The sequence below is a fragment of the Cherax quadricarinatus genome, chromosome 35 (genome assembly GCF_038502225.1).
Source record: "Cherax quadricarinatus isolate ZL_2023a chromosome 35, ASM3850222v1, whole genome shotgun sequence".
Taxonomy (NCBI): Eukaryota; Metazoa; Arthropoda; class Malacostraca; order Decapoda; family Parastacidae; genus Cherax; species Cherax quadricarinatus.
In genome coordinates this window covers 8,986,972-9,003,064 of record NC_091326.1, presented here as the reverse complement: position 1 = coordinate 9,003,064, position 16,093 = coordinate 8,986,972, and the positions used below count along the sequence as shown (strand labels likewise).

General features: G+C 40.8%; 1 protein-coding gene across 3 annotated transcripts in view; it reads right to left on the bottom strand.

The window, feature by feature from the left end:
• The window catches only part of sn (fascin domain-containing protein singed), a 218,270-nt gene that overhangs the window by 40,212 nt on the left and 161,965 nt on the right, over window positions 1-16,093 (bottom strand). The window contains exon 1 of one of the 3 annotated variants that reach the window (XM_053785377.2): window positions 4,263-4,414. The exons of the other annotated variants lie outside the window; for them this stretch is intronic. The gene's annotated coding sequence lies outside the window, so the exon portion shown is untranslated. Of the gene's footprint in view, window positions 1-4,262; window positions 4,415-16,093 lie in introns of those variants that run through there. 3 annotated transcript variants of the gene reach the window in all.

Sequence of the window (16,093 nt, the reverse complement as noted above, 5' to 3'; positions counted from 1 at the left end):
AATTCCAGAGATCAAGAGCTCCTCACCAGCGTCAAAGAACCTCCCTTGAGGGGTGGACAACGTGGCAATAAGTATTAAGGTACCGGTGTTGACGTGACGTCAACACCGGTATATAATACCGTCACGTAGATGAGTAAGACACATTTGCAAGAGTTGGGTATATTAACGAAGGAACATTGCAGCAGGCCTACTGGCCCGTAGTAGGCAGGTCTAATTCACACACCCACACGTTATTTCCGCAACGTTACGCCAGCACATTAGGATTCTTCAATCACTTCTGTATTCATCTAAACAAACCTACTGTTACCTGGAGGTTATTCCGGGGATCAACGCCCCCGCGGCCCGGTCCATGACCAGGCCTCCCGATGGATCAGGGCCTGATCAACTAGGCTGTATAAGCGAAAAGTTTCTGAAATAGGCACCTAACTGTTGCGCATGCCTTGCTCACCTAGAGATCTCCTGTGTAACTTACTAATTCATACTTGGGCACTCATACCATTCAACTCGAGCAAATATACACATGACTGTTAAGTAACTGATTCCATAACGCACATATATTCATACATGCTTAAACCACAGTTTCGCATCATCAGTGTTGCAAACCAAAACATTACCAAAACAAATAGGTCTGTCGATGGTGCTTTAACTCGACAATCGTGTATATATCTAAAATCTTCCGGAGGGGAAAGGAAAAGAACCATGTTCAATTGTGAAAAGGATAAATGAGATTAATACAAGACAAAGTTTGGATATTAAATATAAAGGAGCATATTAATATCAGATTCACGATCTAACATTTAATTAGCACCAAGGCAAATAGCCACAATTTTTACAATGATTATAACTGAAAGAAGGTACAGGTATAAGCATTATTATTACATTCATAGAAGCGCTAAACCCGCAAGGTGTCACAGAACGTCTTTGGAATAGGAAACAATCACAATCGATCCAAGAAAGGATTAGCTCCATTTCCTTGTACCCGTACCCTGGAAGTAGTAGCAGTAGTTGTACGTTCGCCGGTCTTGTCCTGGCCCGGGTCTTTTCCAGATGGTGACCCGGCGTTGGCACCCCGGGTGGGGGGTACCCTAGAAGGGTACGGGTATAAGCAATATGGCGAGTAATTATACTGTATCAATCTTGTGATTTATCTCTCACCAGAAGTGAATAAATCTATACTGCATCGCCATGTATGAATTTGTCTCACAACAGCGATTACTAATTAATTTTCCACTGTCTGAACGATTATCGCCACAAAGGAACGCATATCCAAGAGTCAACATATTTATTTCACTAACGAAATCGCACCGTAATGCAGCACAATCCGTCGCTGGGACTAATGCAACACAGATGACATTTCTCTTGGACACTAAGCTTGTCTTTACTTACATTGTGTCGGTGTTTTATGCCTCCTGTGCCCAGCTATTTTTTACATGCAAGCCACCGGGTTAATGTTCATTTTGCATCACTCACTGCAAGGTATGTTTATTTAGCGGTGTGGAAGGGAACGCTTCATTGAACCTACTATTGTAGTTTGTTTCTACAGTTATTTCTCTGTGTTATAACCAAGCATCTACGAGCATAAAATAATTAAAAATTTCTCCATATATGGAAAAAAAATCCTACAAAGCTGGAATATATAAAATGTTGCTGGTCCGCCTCTCAAGTATAAAAGGTAGTGTAATCTTCCTCAGAAAGACAAACACACATTCGAAGATATTTGCTTTTAGACAGATTTTTGCCCAATTACAAGACATATCGTTTAAACATATAAATGTAATTAAAGATAGAATCGAAACACTTCAAACAAACCACGAAACTTTGATTTCGCTAAGGTTAAAGAAGTGTTGGCTGCACCAGCATCTTCCTCCTGTCAATGTTTGCCTGAACCGCACCTGTGCAAACACGAGATGTTTGCAACATTTTGGTGTACCCGAGTCTTGGCACTAAAACCAGGTCAACAGTTTTCGTCAGAGCTTCAATACACACTAAACTTGACTTATCCATCCCAAAAACATTACCAAACAACTGACGACACCATAGTATATATGTCAGTGATTGGTGCAAGGAAATTTGTCCATACGTTTTTGACTCGTGACACACTGCAATCGAACCCGTCTTTCTTCTGGGCCCAACACTTTACCACTGAGCCACAGTCACTGCTTACAAAAAAAAAAAAATAGACAAGTGTATAAATTATGAGCGGCACACATGCGTATTCTCTCCAAGAGAAACCGGTGCCCCAGATCACGCATCTTTGAGAAATTTCACATTGTGTGTTCTGTTTCAACTCGTGGATGCGGTTATTATATATTTTACATTTTTTAATATATAATTAGTGCTTTTACCTCAAGATGGAGGAGCGCAAACTTAGACCTGTCAAACCAAGAGCGGGGATGGCTGAACGTAAACAGGATATGCCTTTAAAAGCAGAACACTGCAGGCCTAGTGCAGTCTGCTGCTCTTAAAGTTCGATTTACGACTATAACTATCTTAAACTAATTTTTTCACTTAACTATATTTTATGTTTTTGCAATAACACTTAATAGGTACTCTCATCCTACTAAAAGATGTGAAGACATATTTTGGCCATGGTAGAATTCATTACGTATAATGCAGCAATAGTTTTATAATCAAGGAGAAACACTAAACCCGCACGGGTTATAGAGCCTAGGAAATGGATACCTTTGAAGATATACCTCTGAAGAATTTCGAGAGTATATCTACTCTCTGAGCCTTGGGCCAGGCTCGTCGGAAAGCAATCAGATATGATCGAGAGGGTGTTTCAAGCTCCTTGGATCAAGAGCCCTTCATCAGCATCAAAACACCCATCCCCTTTAAGGGATACTGCTTCAATTTACCCTGTGAACAGAATGTATTCGAGGAGAGCCACACACAGCTCAGGACGCTGGTGACGAGTCACAGAAAAACAATAGGCTCCAGTGACAGCTCTGATGTAACAAGGATACACGTGACCAACGTCCAATGTTTTTAATTTGCTCTGCTGATTCTTAAAAGTTAAGGCCCTTTAACAAGCTACATTAGTTTGCCACTTTCTAGGCTTTTCGAAATCACTGAAAAAATGTATGAGAAGTCAATTCTATGTATTCAATTACAATTAAGTGCAGCAGTTTTGAGATTTTGCAGTTACGTAACTAATCAAACTGATTTACACTTGTCAACCAATATGTTTGACAAGTGTAAATCAGTGATACCGAGTGTTGTGATCCTTGAATGTGAGATCCTCTGACATATTAACATTAAAAAGTCTTCACGTTAGTTTCTCGCTCTATTGTGTAATTAGTTATGCTTTATACTCCGTTCTAGTTTTTATATAAATCATATTTTTCCATAAAGAAGTAAATACAATTTGTCCTAATTGAACATCATATTGTTTTCTGTGGGGTACTGGAAGTCTTGGTTGATATTTGCTTGGAAATCTGCATAGTCCTCTATGGATGTCACTCATGCAAATTCTTGTTACGTCTGCGAAGGATAATACGGAGCAATTTTTGCAAATCCAAATGGTTTGCGTCTCGCTTCTTGAAACTCTTCTAGTTTCATAATGTAGTCAGTGCTATCGAACTACATTTCTTTGCTGCCACCTTTGTGGAGTGGGGGGGGGATATCCGGTTTTTAACGTGGGGTAACCCACGTTTTTAACGTAGGATGACCCTAGTTCAAAGGGGTTTCTTGCCGTTCTTGATGAGTTTTAATTCCCTAAATCAAGAGCCCTTCATTAGCGTCGAAGCATCTCCCCTGAAGAGACAGTAAAATGGAGTTTTCTCCATCTTTGAGCAGTATGAGCTACATAATGCCTATTACAATTTTGAAAAAAAAACGCAATTATTTTTAAACCTTTACGTGAATAAATATTATATTTGTATGAAAATGGAGTGATAATTCCTTGTGGATCGTTCAGCACGGACTGCAAAAGAAATTTTTTAAAATAATCCTTGACTGTCACTAAGTGAAATTAAGTTATAATTATAAGTCACACACTTGGTACCTCAAAACCCTGGCACTAGTTTCTTGCTATCCAAAAAGTATATCCACCGTGTTTTCTAGACTAAGAGAATTTAATGATCAATTCACTTTTAATATATTCTTTAAAAAACTGCTATATTTTGTTAAACTTTTCTTACTTTAAGCATACACTTTAGCTATTAAACGGTTTTATGCACTTCAGGAACACTGAGCCTGAAGCCTAAGCTTAGTTACACTTATTTTCTTTTTAGTATTCAGTTTCTAAACACGGAACATACATCTGCCAATGAGTGGAAGGTGCAGTCCCAGAGGATGTGAGCAGCGTCAATAAAATTGTCGAGAGAGAGACGGGCACACGAGGAAGAGCGAGGAGCAACAGCACCACCACACACCACCGCGGTCACAGCGTAACTAGATGGAAGATGTGCGGGCCGCGGGGCGTGGGTCCCGGGGAGCACCCAACCTGCCTTACCTTACATTACCCTCCCTAACACACCACACCCAGCTATACCCCTCCCTACCACACCACACCCAACTGAACCCCTCCCTACCACACCACACCCAACTGAACCCCTCCCTACCACACCACACTCAGCTAAACCCCTCCCTACCACACCACACCCAAATGAACCCCTCCCTACCACACCACACCCAACTGAACCCCTCCCTACCACAACACACCCAACTGAACCCCTCCCTACCACACCACACTCAGTTAAACCCCTCCCTACACCATACTTAGCTAAACCTCTCTACCATACCACATCCAGTTAAAACCCCTCCCTACCAAGCCATACCCAGCTAAACCTCTCTCTACCTCACCACACCCAGCTAAACCTCTCCGTACTACACAATACCCAGTAACTCACCAAACTGAACCAGCTATATCTCAGCACCACAACACTGCCCTCTCTATAAACGTGACCTATCCAAAGTTCACACACCATCCCCTACTCCATGCAAGGTCTTCTTATTTTTTTTTTCTCTACCATACCACACCCAGATAATGTATTCCACACCACAGCACCGTTCTCTCTGTTAAAACCCATCCTTATTCAAAGTTCATACTCCATCTCCCGCCTCAAATCAAGGTCTTACTTGTCCCTTGTACCGCACCCAGCAACACCTCGCCCACCACCATCGGCACCGTCCCCTCCCCTATCCCCATATTTTTTATAAGTGTCCTGCCCATAAGTCATGCTTTATCACCACCCCCGTTAAGGGGGCGAGTAAGACGTATGGAGTCATGGACAAGTCTCCTTACACCCCTATGGACCCTCCCCCCCACGTCAGGGGTAAAAACATTTACCTGGGTGTCAATTTACTTTTTCTTAACACAAATAAATTTGATAGGCTAAGAACTATTATCCTACCTCGGCTCATTTCCAAGCTCAGCCTTATCTAAGGTATGCTACCACCCCTCCCAGAATGCGATCCACGAGAGTCGACTAACACCGAGGTACCTACTTACTGCTAAGCGAATATGGGCAGCAGGTGTAAGGAAACATGTTCAACGTTTTCACCCATGCCGGGGATCAAACCACGGACATTCAGTATGACGTGAGTGCGCTGCCAACCAAGCCACAGGACACCGCTCTGTTGTGTCAATCTTATGCTGGAATAAACTGTTTAATTCCATTTTGGTACCTATTGCAAAAACCCCCTACACATTTTGTTTTTATCTGTCTTTTGTAATATCTGTCCCTAGTTGAATACCTGGCGAGGAGATACGTATGGATAAGTGTCTCCAAACACTTTCTACCCATGTTACCTAGCAGTAAACAGATATCCAATAGTTAGTCGACAGTTGTAGGTCGCATACTGGAGGACGTAAAAAAGGATCCGTGTGAAAAAAAAAAGCTTTCTTGAGCTATCTTTGATTATTAAATACTTGAGGTTCAACTTTCCCCACTAAGATAAGCTGAAGGCATTGAATATGCACTCTGGAAAGAGGTAGACTCAGCAGGATATGATTAAAGTGTACAAATGGAAAATCAAAATAAAGGTGCTATGAATAACGTGCTGAAAGTGTGAACTCTGACAAGTACTCGCAGCAATGAATTCAAGTTGGACGGATTTAGACAGGAAATGGGGGAAATACTGGTTTGGCAACAGAGCTGTAGATAAGTGGAATAAACACCCAGATATATAATTTTGATATACCTTTAATGGGTTTCGAGGGTTTTCCTACTCACGCAGCCCGGTCTTGGGTCAGGCTTGTCCGAAGCTTGCCTGACCAACCAGGCTGTTGCTGCTGGTGGACTGCTGGCCCACATATGCACTACAGCCTGCTTAATCCGGCACTGGGGTGGGGACTCTGGGTATTATTATTATTATTATTATTATTATTATTATTATTATTATTATAATCAAGGGGAAGCGCTAAACCCGGAGGATTATACAGCGCCTGGGGGGATGTGGAAAGCATTCAGGCTTAATTCGGGGAACTGGAGCACAGATCCAATTCCCTAAATCAAGAGCCCCTCACCAACATCAAGGAACCTTCCTTGAGGGGGAGACTCTGGGTAGCTTTAGGTGGGATGGGTCTGTGTGTGAGCTGGACCTGCCTAGCATGAGCTAATAAGCCTGCAATGTTCCTTCACTATATACGAATGTCGCTAATCTGAATAAAGTTATTCTCCTCTTAGTTTCTTGCCTTGTTTGTGTTGACATTTTTTCCTCCCAAGTCACATCTAGCAACATGTCACCTCAAAAGGGGACAATTACACTTCTTTCATTTAGGTTTTGATCATTTACAATTTTTTTCTTCTTCATTTCTAGTAAATACCAAGCCTAGTACAGGAGAGCCCTCTTTTACATTTAACCAGACTTCCTACAATAAATGTATTCACCACTTACTATAAGCTAAAGACGAAAATATTTTAGTCTATGTAATGTGTGTACTGTATATGCATTTTTTTAGGCCTAGATTTACTGCTCACTTAATATACTGTAAAGAAGGCTTTATATGTACGTATTTGAAAGGTGAAATATGTTTCACTTTACAGAGGCAGTCCGGAACCTAACCTGCTCTATAAAAGAGACCCTTAAGTACCAAGCTGCTTCTTGGTATTGTTATATTAAAAGTTTAGAGTTAAGAGATAACATTTGGAAGGTTGGAAGTTTGACATTTGTGTGAATAAATGGTTTTAAAAAGCTGCAACTTGATTTATGAGACCAAGTACTTGTGCAACATTTGGGTATCATTATTCTGGAAACGTTTCGCCAGCAAATGGCTTCTTCAGTCCAATGCAGAGAAAGGTGGAGAATAAGGAGTAGTTGAAGGTTATCAGTCAATAAATAAATAACAAAAAGGCACAATACCGTGACTGGAACAATACACAAATAACCCGCACATAAAAGAGAGAAGCTTACGACGACGTTTCGGTCCGACTTGGACCATTGACAAAGTCACACTGTCACACAGTGTGACTTTGTCAATGGTCCAAGTCGGACCGAAACGTCGTCGTAAGCTTCTCTCTTTTATGTGCGGGTTAGTAGTTGAAGGTTATCAGTCCCTCAGCATGGAGTCGATGTGTTCAGTCCATTAAGATTGATGGCATCGCTCTTCATACTCTGCAAAATTACTGTCTTCATTCCTTTCAGAATATAGTTATTTTGCATGTTTTGTTCATTTGTTTTAATATTTCTTCCACTGGTCTTGGCTAACTGCTATGTCTGTGCAGTCACCTTGTTTATGTCTTTAGAATTCCTAAGAAAATGATACCATAAGACGAGGGCTTTATTTTCTCACATGTCTGCCCTTTTATATTCTACTCTATGTTCATACTGAAATGAGTTGTCATAATATGTTTTACTTTCTCTCTCTCTCCTTTATATATACGTATATATATATATATATATATATATATATATATATATATATATATATATATATATATATATATATATATATATATATATATATATATATATATATATATGCAATAAGATCACAGTAAACAGGGGATTTCAGAATATGCAAAACAACCACTGTGAAAGAATAGAGAAATTCCAAGCGCTTTCGTGACTACTCACATTATCAAGGAACTATGATAATGTGAGTAGTCACGAAAGCGCTTGAAATTTCTCTATTCCTTCACAGTGGTTGTTTTGCATATATATATATATATATATATATATATATATATATATATATATATATATATATATATATATATATATATATATATATATATATATATATATATATATATATATATATATATATATACAAACACTCGCATTCACAAGGAAATGCTCACCTCACCAGGGCTTATACAGCGCCTGGAAAATGGAAGGCAATCAGGTTCACTTAGAGGAAGGAAAGAGTATATCTCCAACTGCTTGGATCAAGAACACTTTACCGGCATCAAGGCAAACTTCTTGAAGGGTCTCTTTCTTTCTGTTTTGACGTGCATTGTTTCTCAATAGAGCCAAGTGTAATGACTGTTGTGTCTCCTGTCTACAATTACCTTCAACAACCTCTGGTTATTTACAATACTTTCCACGACCTTCGTGCTCAGGTTTTCCCTGGTAGTCATTCTTTCGGGCATTCCGCACTCCATTAACATATTTGCATTCTCTATTGTTCTTCATGTCTTATTTCCGCTGCTTGATTCTTCTATCTCCTCAATTTTCTATTTTATATCATGTCTCCGCGACTTGTCAATTGCATTCCGTGAATACGATACTAATTCATGTGTTGTGTGATATGAGATGAACCTGCTTAGCATGGGTCTGTAAGCCTACTGCAGCGCCCCTCCATTGTGTCATGCTTAACAGGGGCCTGCAAATCTACTGCAGTGCTCCTCCATTCTTTTGTCATGTTTAGCTGCATTCGAGCTATGTATGTTTATACCTTGCTCATTCTTTCTTCATAATTTTTCCCTTGTTTTTATATTCATTTTAGTGGCTTTTTTCGTTAATTCTTGCTGAATTTCCTGATATTTTTTTTTAAATTCTTTCATTTTTCATTATAATGCATCAAAACTTGGAAAGAATACATCAATGCTCATTCATCCGAGATCGAAGAACTTAATATTAATGCTCCGAAATATTGTATCAATGCTCTGAAATCATTAGAAATCTGCTTCTATAGTGTGAGGCTCTAGCCTAGTTATAATTTTTATTTGTTCCACTTTTCTTTAAAATTATTTGTTCATTTGTTTTATCACTAGAAGTACCTTGTCTAACGAATATTGGAGCATAGTGCACAAAAGCTAGGTTAATCAGTCAACACTGGAGCATGGTGCACAAAAGCTAGGTTAATCAGTCAACACTGGAGCATGGTGCACAAAAGCTAGGTTAATCAGTCAACACTGGAGCATGGTGCACAAAAGCTAGGTTAATCAATCAATATTTGATATTTGTTATCTGTTTTCTGCCAGTCTGACACTAGGACTCCTTGGTTGGAAAGGAAGCATTACAACATTAAAACTATTAAGAAACACAGCTTTGTCAAGACAAGATAAAGCTATAAATAGATCGTAAAGTTTTCCCAATAAATGCCTCTTCAGCAGCGTGTGACATTTCTTCACTATTGTCGGCAGTGAGCAACTTACATCAATATTTAATATCAATGAAAAACAGAATACCATAAAGATTCAGCTACGACTGAGACTGCAGGCACCACGACTGTCTGTTTACGTGCAGTAATTATCGGGCGAGCGACCACACATGATGGCTTGACACTTAATTAAAGTTTCTCCTCCCCGACTTGCCCCAGCATGCAATTATAAAACACAAGTGTTTCACACAACGTGACTCCTAAAAGGGTCTATTGCACCCCGCCAAAAGTTAGCCTTCTTTTACCTGTGCCCACGCCCTTTTAAAACCCACTTTCTCCTGTTTATCGCGCATAAAATTAACCCCAAGACCAGCAGGGTTTAATCCTGTTTAGTTTCCACTTTCCGCGCGAGTATTAACCTCAAGCTACACAAATACTGTACATAATGACCCAGGTTTCGCTGATAATTGCACAATTATATACGTATAGTTTAATAAGCCTCGCCAATCGATTTTCTGAAGAGAAACTGGTATACTGTGAGTCAGGTTAAGTCTGGGTGAGTCTGCAGAATGTGTTCTACTTCCCACGAGTGGGTGCAAGTTAGAAATGTTACTACTACTACTATACTACTACTACTATACTACTACTACTGCACTCTTTCATGCTGGACAACAGACGAAGCTGAGAGAAACAGACCTTAATAAATGGCAACAATCCGATCTTATTAAGGAATTTTAATAAAAATGTTCATGGGGAAGACTGGTAGTGCGGGGAAAATCGTCGGTCTCACCACCAAAACCTCTGCTGAGATGGTCATCATATTGTGGCATCTCTCTCGAGACACCAAGCTGACGAAAACTCCTGACACACTAATCTTAAGAAAGCTTCCTGAGAAAACTGCTGACATGCATGACTACGACCCCGTGACAAATTACAGCCATTCATATGTGAAATCGCCGAAAATAAGCACAATATATTCCCGTTACCCATTTATTTTAAGCGTCGCTAAGGCCGTGAGTAGTTTCGGGGCACAAGTGTGCAGTCATTATATGATGACAAATGTGCACAGTTATCTTCCTTATTCCACGAACACGTAACAATCATAAGAGGCAACACATGTAAACCGAAAAGAAATCAATAACAGGTTATCACAAAATTGAAGAGGTTTTGAAAAAGATTGATCCCAGAACAGATGGATATACAGTAAAGAGATACTGAAGACGAAAGACTGAGGGAGATGTGATTACGACGTATTAAATTCATGGGTCAGATACGTATAGATTGTTTCAAAATGAAAAAAAATCAGGAAGGCGACATAGACGGAAACCAAAAACTTGCCGCAGATACGTTAAGAACGTCCACCAGTCTCAGAAGAGTGAAGAAAATGGAACGAACTGGATGAGGAGGCGGTGGAGGCGAACTCCACACACAATTTTAAGAATAGGTACGATAGAGCTCAAGAAGAACCAGAAAACTGTAATGCTGATCGACGAGGAAGGAGTAGGTGCCAAGAATGACACCCTGTAAAGATACATTAGTGCGTACACAGTAGTGACAGGTGGATCAGTCACTCGTACATCGGTGAGTACACAGTAGTGACAGGTGGATCAGTCACTCACAAACAACAGTAACCAGTGTACACAACACTGCAAAATTACAGATGCAGGTTAAAGTGCAAGAGACTTTATCAACAGAGGTGCAAGAACAGGTACTGGTTTACGTGCAAGTACAAGAACTTCGGCAGGTACAGAACCTGATACAAGCGTGCAGTACTTGGCACAAGTATTAGCCAGGAACAAGAACATACACACAAGAACTGCTACACTTACAAGGACTGATACAAGTACAGGTACTTTAAAATATAGCCTTAACACGAAGCACCAAGACGACAATAACGAACACACACACACACACACACACACACACACACACATACACACACAACTCGACTCACGAAATCGTAATGACATGATTGCAAACAAACCATACCACGGGTGGGGTTTGAACCCGCGGTAAAGAGTCTGAAAACTCCAGACCGTCGCGTTAGCCACTGGGCCAGCTAGCTTCAATAATATTCGTCAAACTAGGTATATTTCTACACCATATACACACAGGCAGGGATAACACGGAAGGCACTACAATAGATCAGGGAATAACTGTCAGGAAGACACAGCGAGTCATGGTACGTGGCGAGGTGTCAGAGTACGTGCCTGTAACGAGAGGGGTTCCGCAGGGGTCAGTCCTAGGACCGGTGCTGTTTCTGGTGTTTGTGGACGATATGACCGAAGGAATAGTCTCCGAAGTGTCCCTGTTTGCAGATGATGTGAAGTTGATGAGAAGAATTCAATCGGACGAGTACCAGGCAGAACTACAAAGGGATCTGGCTCCTGGAGTTCAACCCCACCAAGTGCAAAGTCATGAAGATTGGGGAAGGGCAAAGAAGACCACAGACGGAGTACAGTCTAGGGGGCCAGAGACTACAAACCTCACTCAAGGAAAAGGATCTTGGGGTAAGTATAACACCAGGCACATCTCCTCAGGTGCACATCAACCAAATAACTGCTGCACCATACGGGCGCCTAGCAAACTTAAGAATAGCATTCCGACATCTTAATAAGGAATCGTTCAGGACCTTGTACACTGTACGTTAGGCCCATATTGGAGTATGCAGCACCAATTTGGAACCCATACCTAGCCAAGCATGTAAGGGAACTAGCATGTAAAGGAACTAGTCTTGTTGCAAAGGTTTGCAACAAGACTAGTCCCGGAGCTAAGGGACATGACCTAAGAGGAGAGGTTAAGGGAAATCGAACTGACGACACTGGAAGACGGGAGAGATAGGGAGAATATGATAACGACATATAAAATACTGAGAGGAATCACCAAGGTGGACAGAGACAGGATGTTCCAGAGATGGAACACAGCAACAAGGGAAGCTGAAGACTCAGATGATTCACAGGGATGTTAAGAAGTATATCTTCAGTCACAGAGTTGTCGGGAAGTGATGTAGTGGAGGCAGGATCCATACATAGCTTTAAGAAGAGGTATGATAAAGCTCATGGAGCAGGAAGAGTAACCTAGCAGCGGGGGCGGGGGCCAGGAGCTGTGAATCGACCCCTGCAACCACAACTAGGTGAGTACAACTAGGTAAGAACACACACATACACATGCGCGCGCACGCAAACAGACACTACGCACAAACACACTACACACAAACACACACACTACATGCAAACACACACTACACACAAACACGCAAACTACACGCACACACACTACACACAAACGCACTACACGCAAACACACACTACACACAAACACACACTACACGCAAACACACACTACACGCAAACACACACTACAGGCAAACACTACACACAAACACTACACACAAACACGCACACTACACGCACACATACTACACACAAACGCACTACACGCAAACACACACTACACACAAACACACACTACACGCAAACACACACTACACACAAACACTACGCAAACACACACTACACACAAACACACACACTACACACAAACACATTATACACAAGCACACTACACACAAACACACACAAACACACTACACACAAACACACTACACACAAATACACACACTACACACACACACACACACTACACACAAACATACTACACACAAACACTACATACTACACACAAACACTACATACTACACACAAACACTACACACTACACACAAACACACAAACACACTACACACAAACACTACACACAAACTACACACAAACACACTACACACACTACACACAAACACACTACACACACTACACACAAACACATACTACACACACACACACTACACACAAACACATACTACACACAAACACACTACACACAAACATATACTACACACAAACACACTACACACAAACATATACTACACACAAACACACTACACACTACACACAAACACATACTACACACAAACACACTACACACAAACACATACTACACACAAACACACTTCACACAAACACACTACACACAAACACATACTACACACAAACACATACTACACACAAACACATACTACACACAAACACATACTACACACAAACACACTACACACAAACACATACTACACACAAACACATACTACACACAAACACATACTACACACAAACACACTACACACACATACTACACACAAACACTACACACAAACACATACTACACACACACTACACACAAACACACTACACACAAACATATACTACACACAAACACATACTACACACAAACACACTACACACAAACACACTACACACAAACACATACTACACACAAACACACTACACACAAACACATACTACACACAAACACTACACACAAACACATACTACACACGAACACAAACATACTACACACAAACACACTACACACAAACACACTACACACAAACACATACTACACACAAACACACTACACACAAACATATACTACACACAAACACACTACACACAAACACATACACACAAACACACTACACACAAACACTACACACAAACACACTACACACAAACACTACACACAAACACATACTACACACAAACACACTACACACAAACATACTACACACAAACACTACACACAAACACATACTACACACGAACACAAACATACTACACACAAACACACTACACACAAACACATACTACACACAAACACTACACACAAACACATACTACACACAAACAAACATACTACACACACACCACACACAAAGGTGCTTTAACCACCCACTAAGTTGTCTTCATGAGCAGTAATATAAGAGTCAACAAAAGTGAATACTGATTACAGGGGCTTGGTTCGTTATCACTGGGTTATCACAACTTTGTTCGTGTAGTATTCACTTACGATGCTTTACTGAACGTGTACAATCAGTTAGGGTCACGATCTCGAGACATTTACCACCGCTTTAATTCACTTAAACCAAAGCTTCAAAGGCCGGATATTTAATTAGCATTTTATGTGTAAATATGCAATTACAGAATTTTTTCATAGGTTTATAAATAGAAAACATTAAAAAAAAGTAATTGCAGCAGTTTGCATGCAGTTGATGATGCGTCAGTTGCCAGTGGCAAGTAATACTTGACTGAGGGTCAGCACTCAGCGACACTGAAAATAATCACACAGCAATACAACTTTCTCTCTTTACTGCGTGACCTAAAAAATAAAGTTGATATGTTAGCCTCCTTAAATATGAATTCAACACGCCACATAATACCAGCCAACATGAGCGTTACTCGCACATGGTTTACACGTCTCGGTGGTGTTGCTAGGTCAGTTTTGAGTAAAATTAAAAAGAAAAATAAATAAAAACATTACAGAACTTCAATTAAGATACTGCGTGTCTACATTTCAATCCATGTAACATTCCACTGCATCTATCACTTCCGCTAACACTGAAGTTCTGGTGTCTTCAGAATGCATCAACTTATTCTGGGGTTCTCTGCGATCTTAAGTAGCCTTGTTTAGTCCCTAACTACGTTATTTACGTAAATTATGAACAGGAAGGGGCACCACACTGCTCCCTGTAGAACGCCACTTGTAACTGGTCTCCATTTTGAATTTTCTATCGGTCAGACATGCCACTACCGTGTGATGTTATTTTTTTGTGTGCATAGAAGTCGTGAGTGGTATCAGTATTATGACAGGCCTTGCTGACGTCCAGTTAGCGATATGGGTTGAAGAGCTCTCTCTCTCCAAGTGATATCAGCTTACCAATAGTTCGTGTTGTTTTTAGTAAGTTCCTCGTATTATTTAAGAAAACTAACATAGTTCACGGGTGCCTAGGTTGTATTAATTTTTAATCAGTCTACCTGCTTGGTTTCCCATATACCTTTGGTGAGTTTCGAGAGTATTTCTACTCCCGGAGCCCCGGCAATGGGCCAGGCTCGTCACTAGTGACTTATTTTGCTTGTCACTAGTGACTATCATCTTGCATGTCACTAGTAACTGTAATCTTGTATGTCACTAGTGACTGTCATCTTGCTTGCCTCACCTCCATTATTAATCAATGTGATTTCAGTTGGTAATTTTCCTTTCTAATTCCCGAGAAACCTTCGCAGGTGGTGGGCAGACCTAGCCAGCATGTGTCAGGTGGTGGGTAGACCTAGCCAGCATGTGTCAGGTGGTGGGTAGACCTAGCCAGCATGTGTCAGGTGCTAGGTAGACCTAGCCAGCATGTGTCAGGTGGTGAGTAGACCTAACTAGTGTCAGGGCTGGATATGTCTTGCTAGCTAGCAGCCATTATCCAAACTTGTATCAACATTCAGAGGCCCTAGAACGTGTTAGTGGCATTTGCAGAAAGGAGAAAGTCGTCTAGCAACACCGTGGAGAGAGAAAGGAGGAAGAAGTGGAAACAGTGTGTTTAATAAAGCACAGACATGAGGGAAGGGGAGAGGGAATAAGAAAAAGAGGGTGATGAGTAAAGGTATGAGAGAAAGAGAGAGAGAGAGAGAGAGAGAGAGAGAGAGAGAGAGAGAGAGAGAGAGAGAGAGAGAGAGAGAGAGAGAGAGAGAGAGAGAGAGAGAGAGAGAGAGAGAGAGAGAG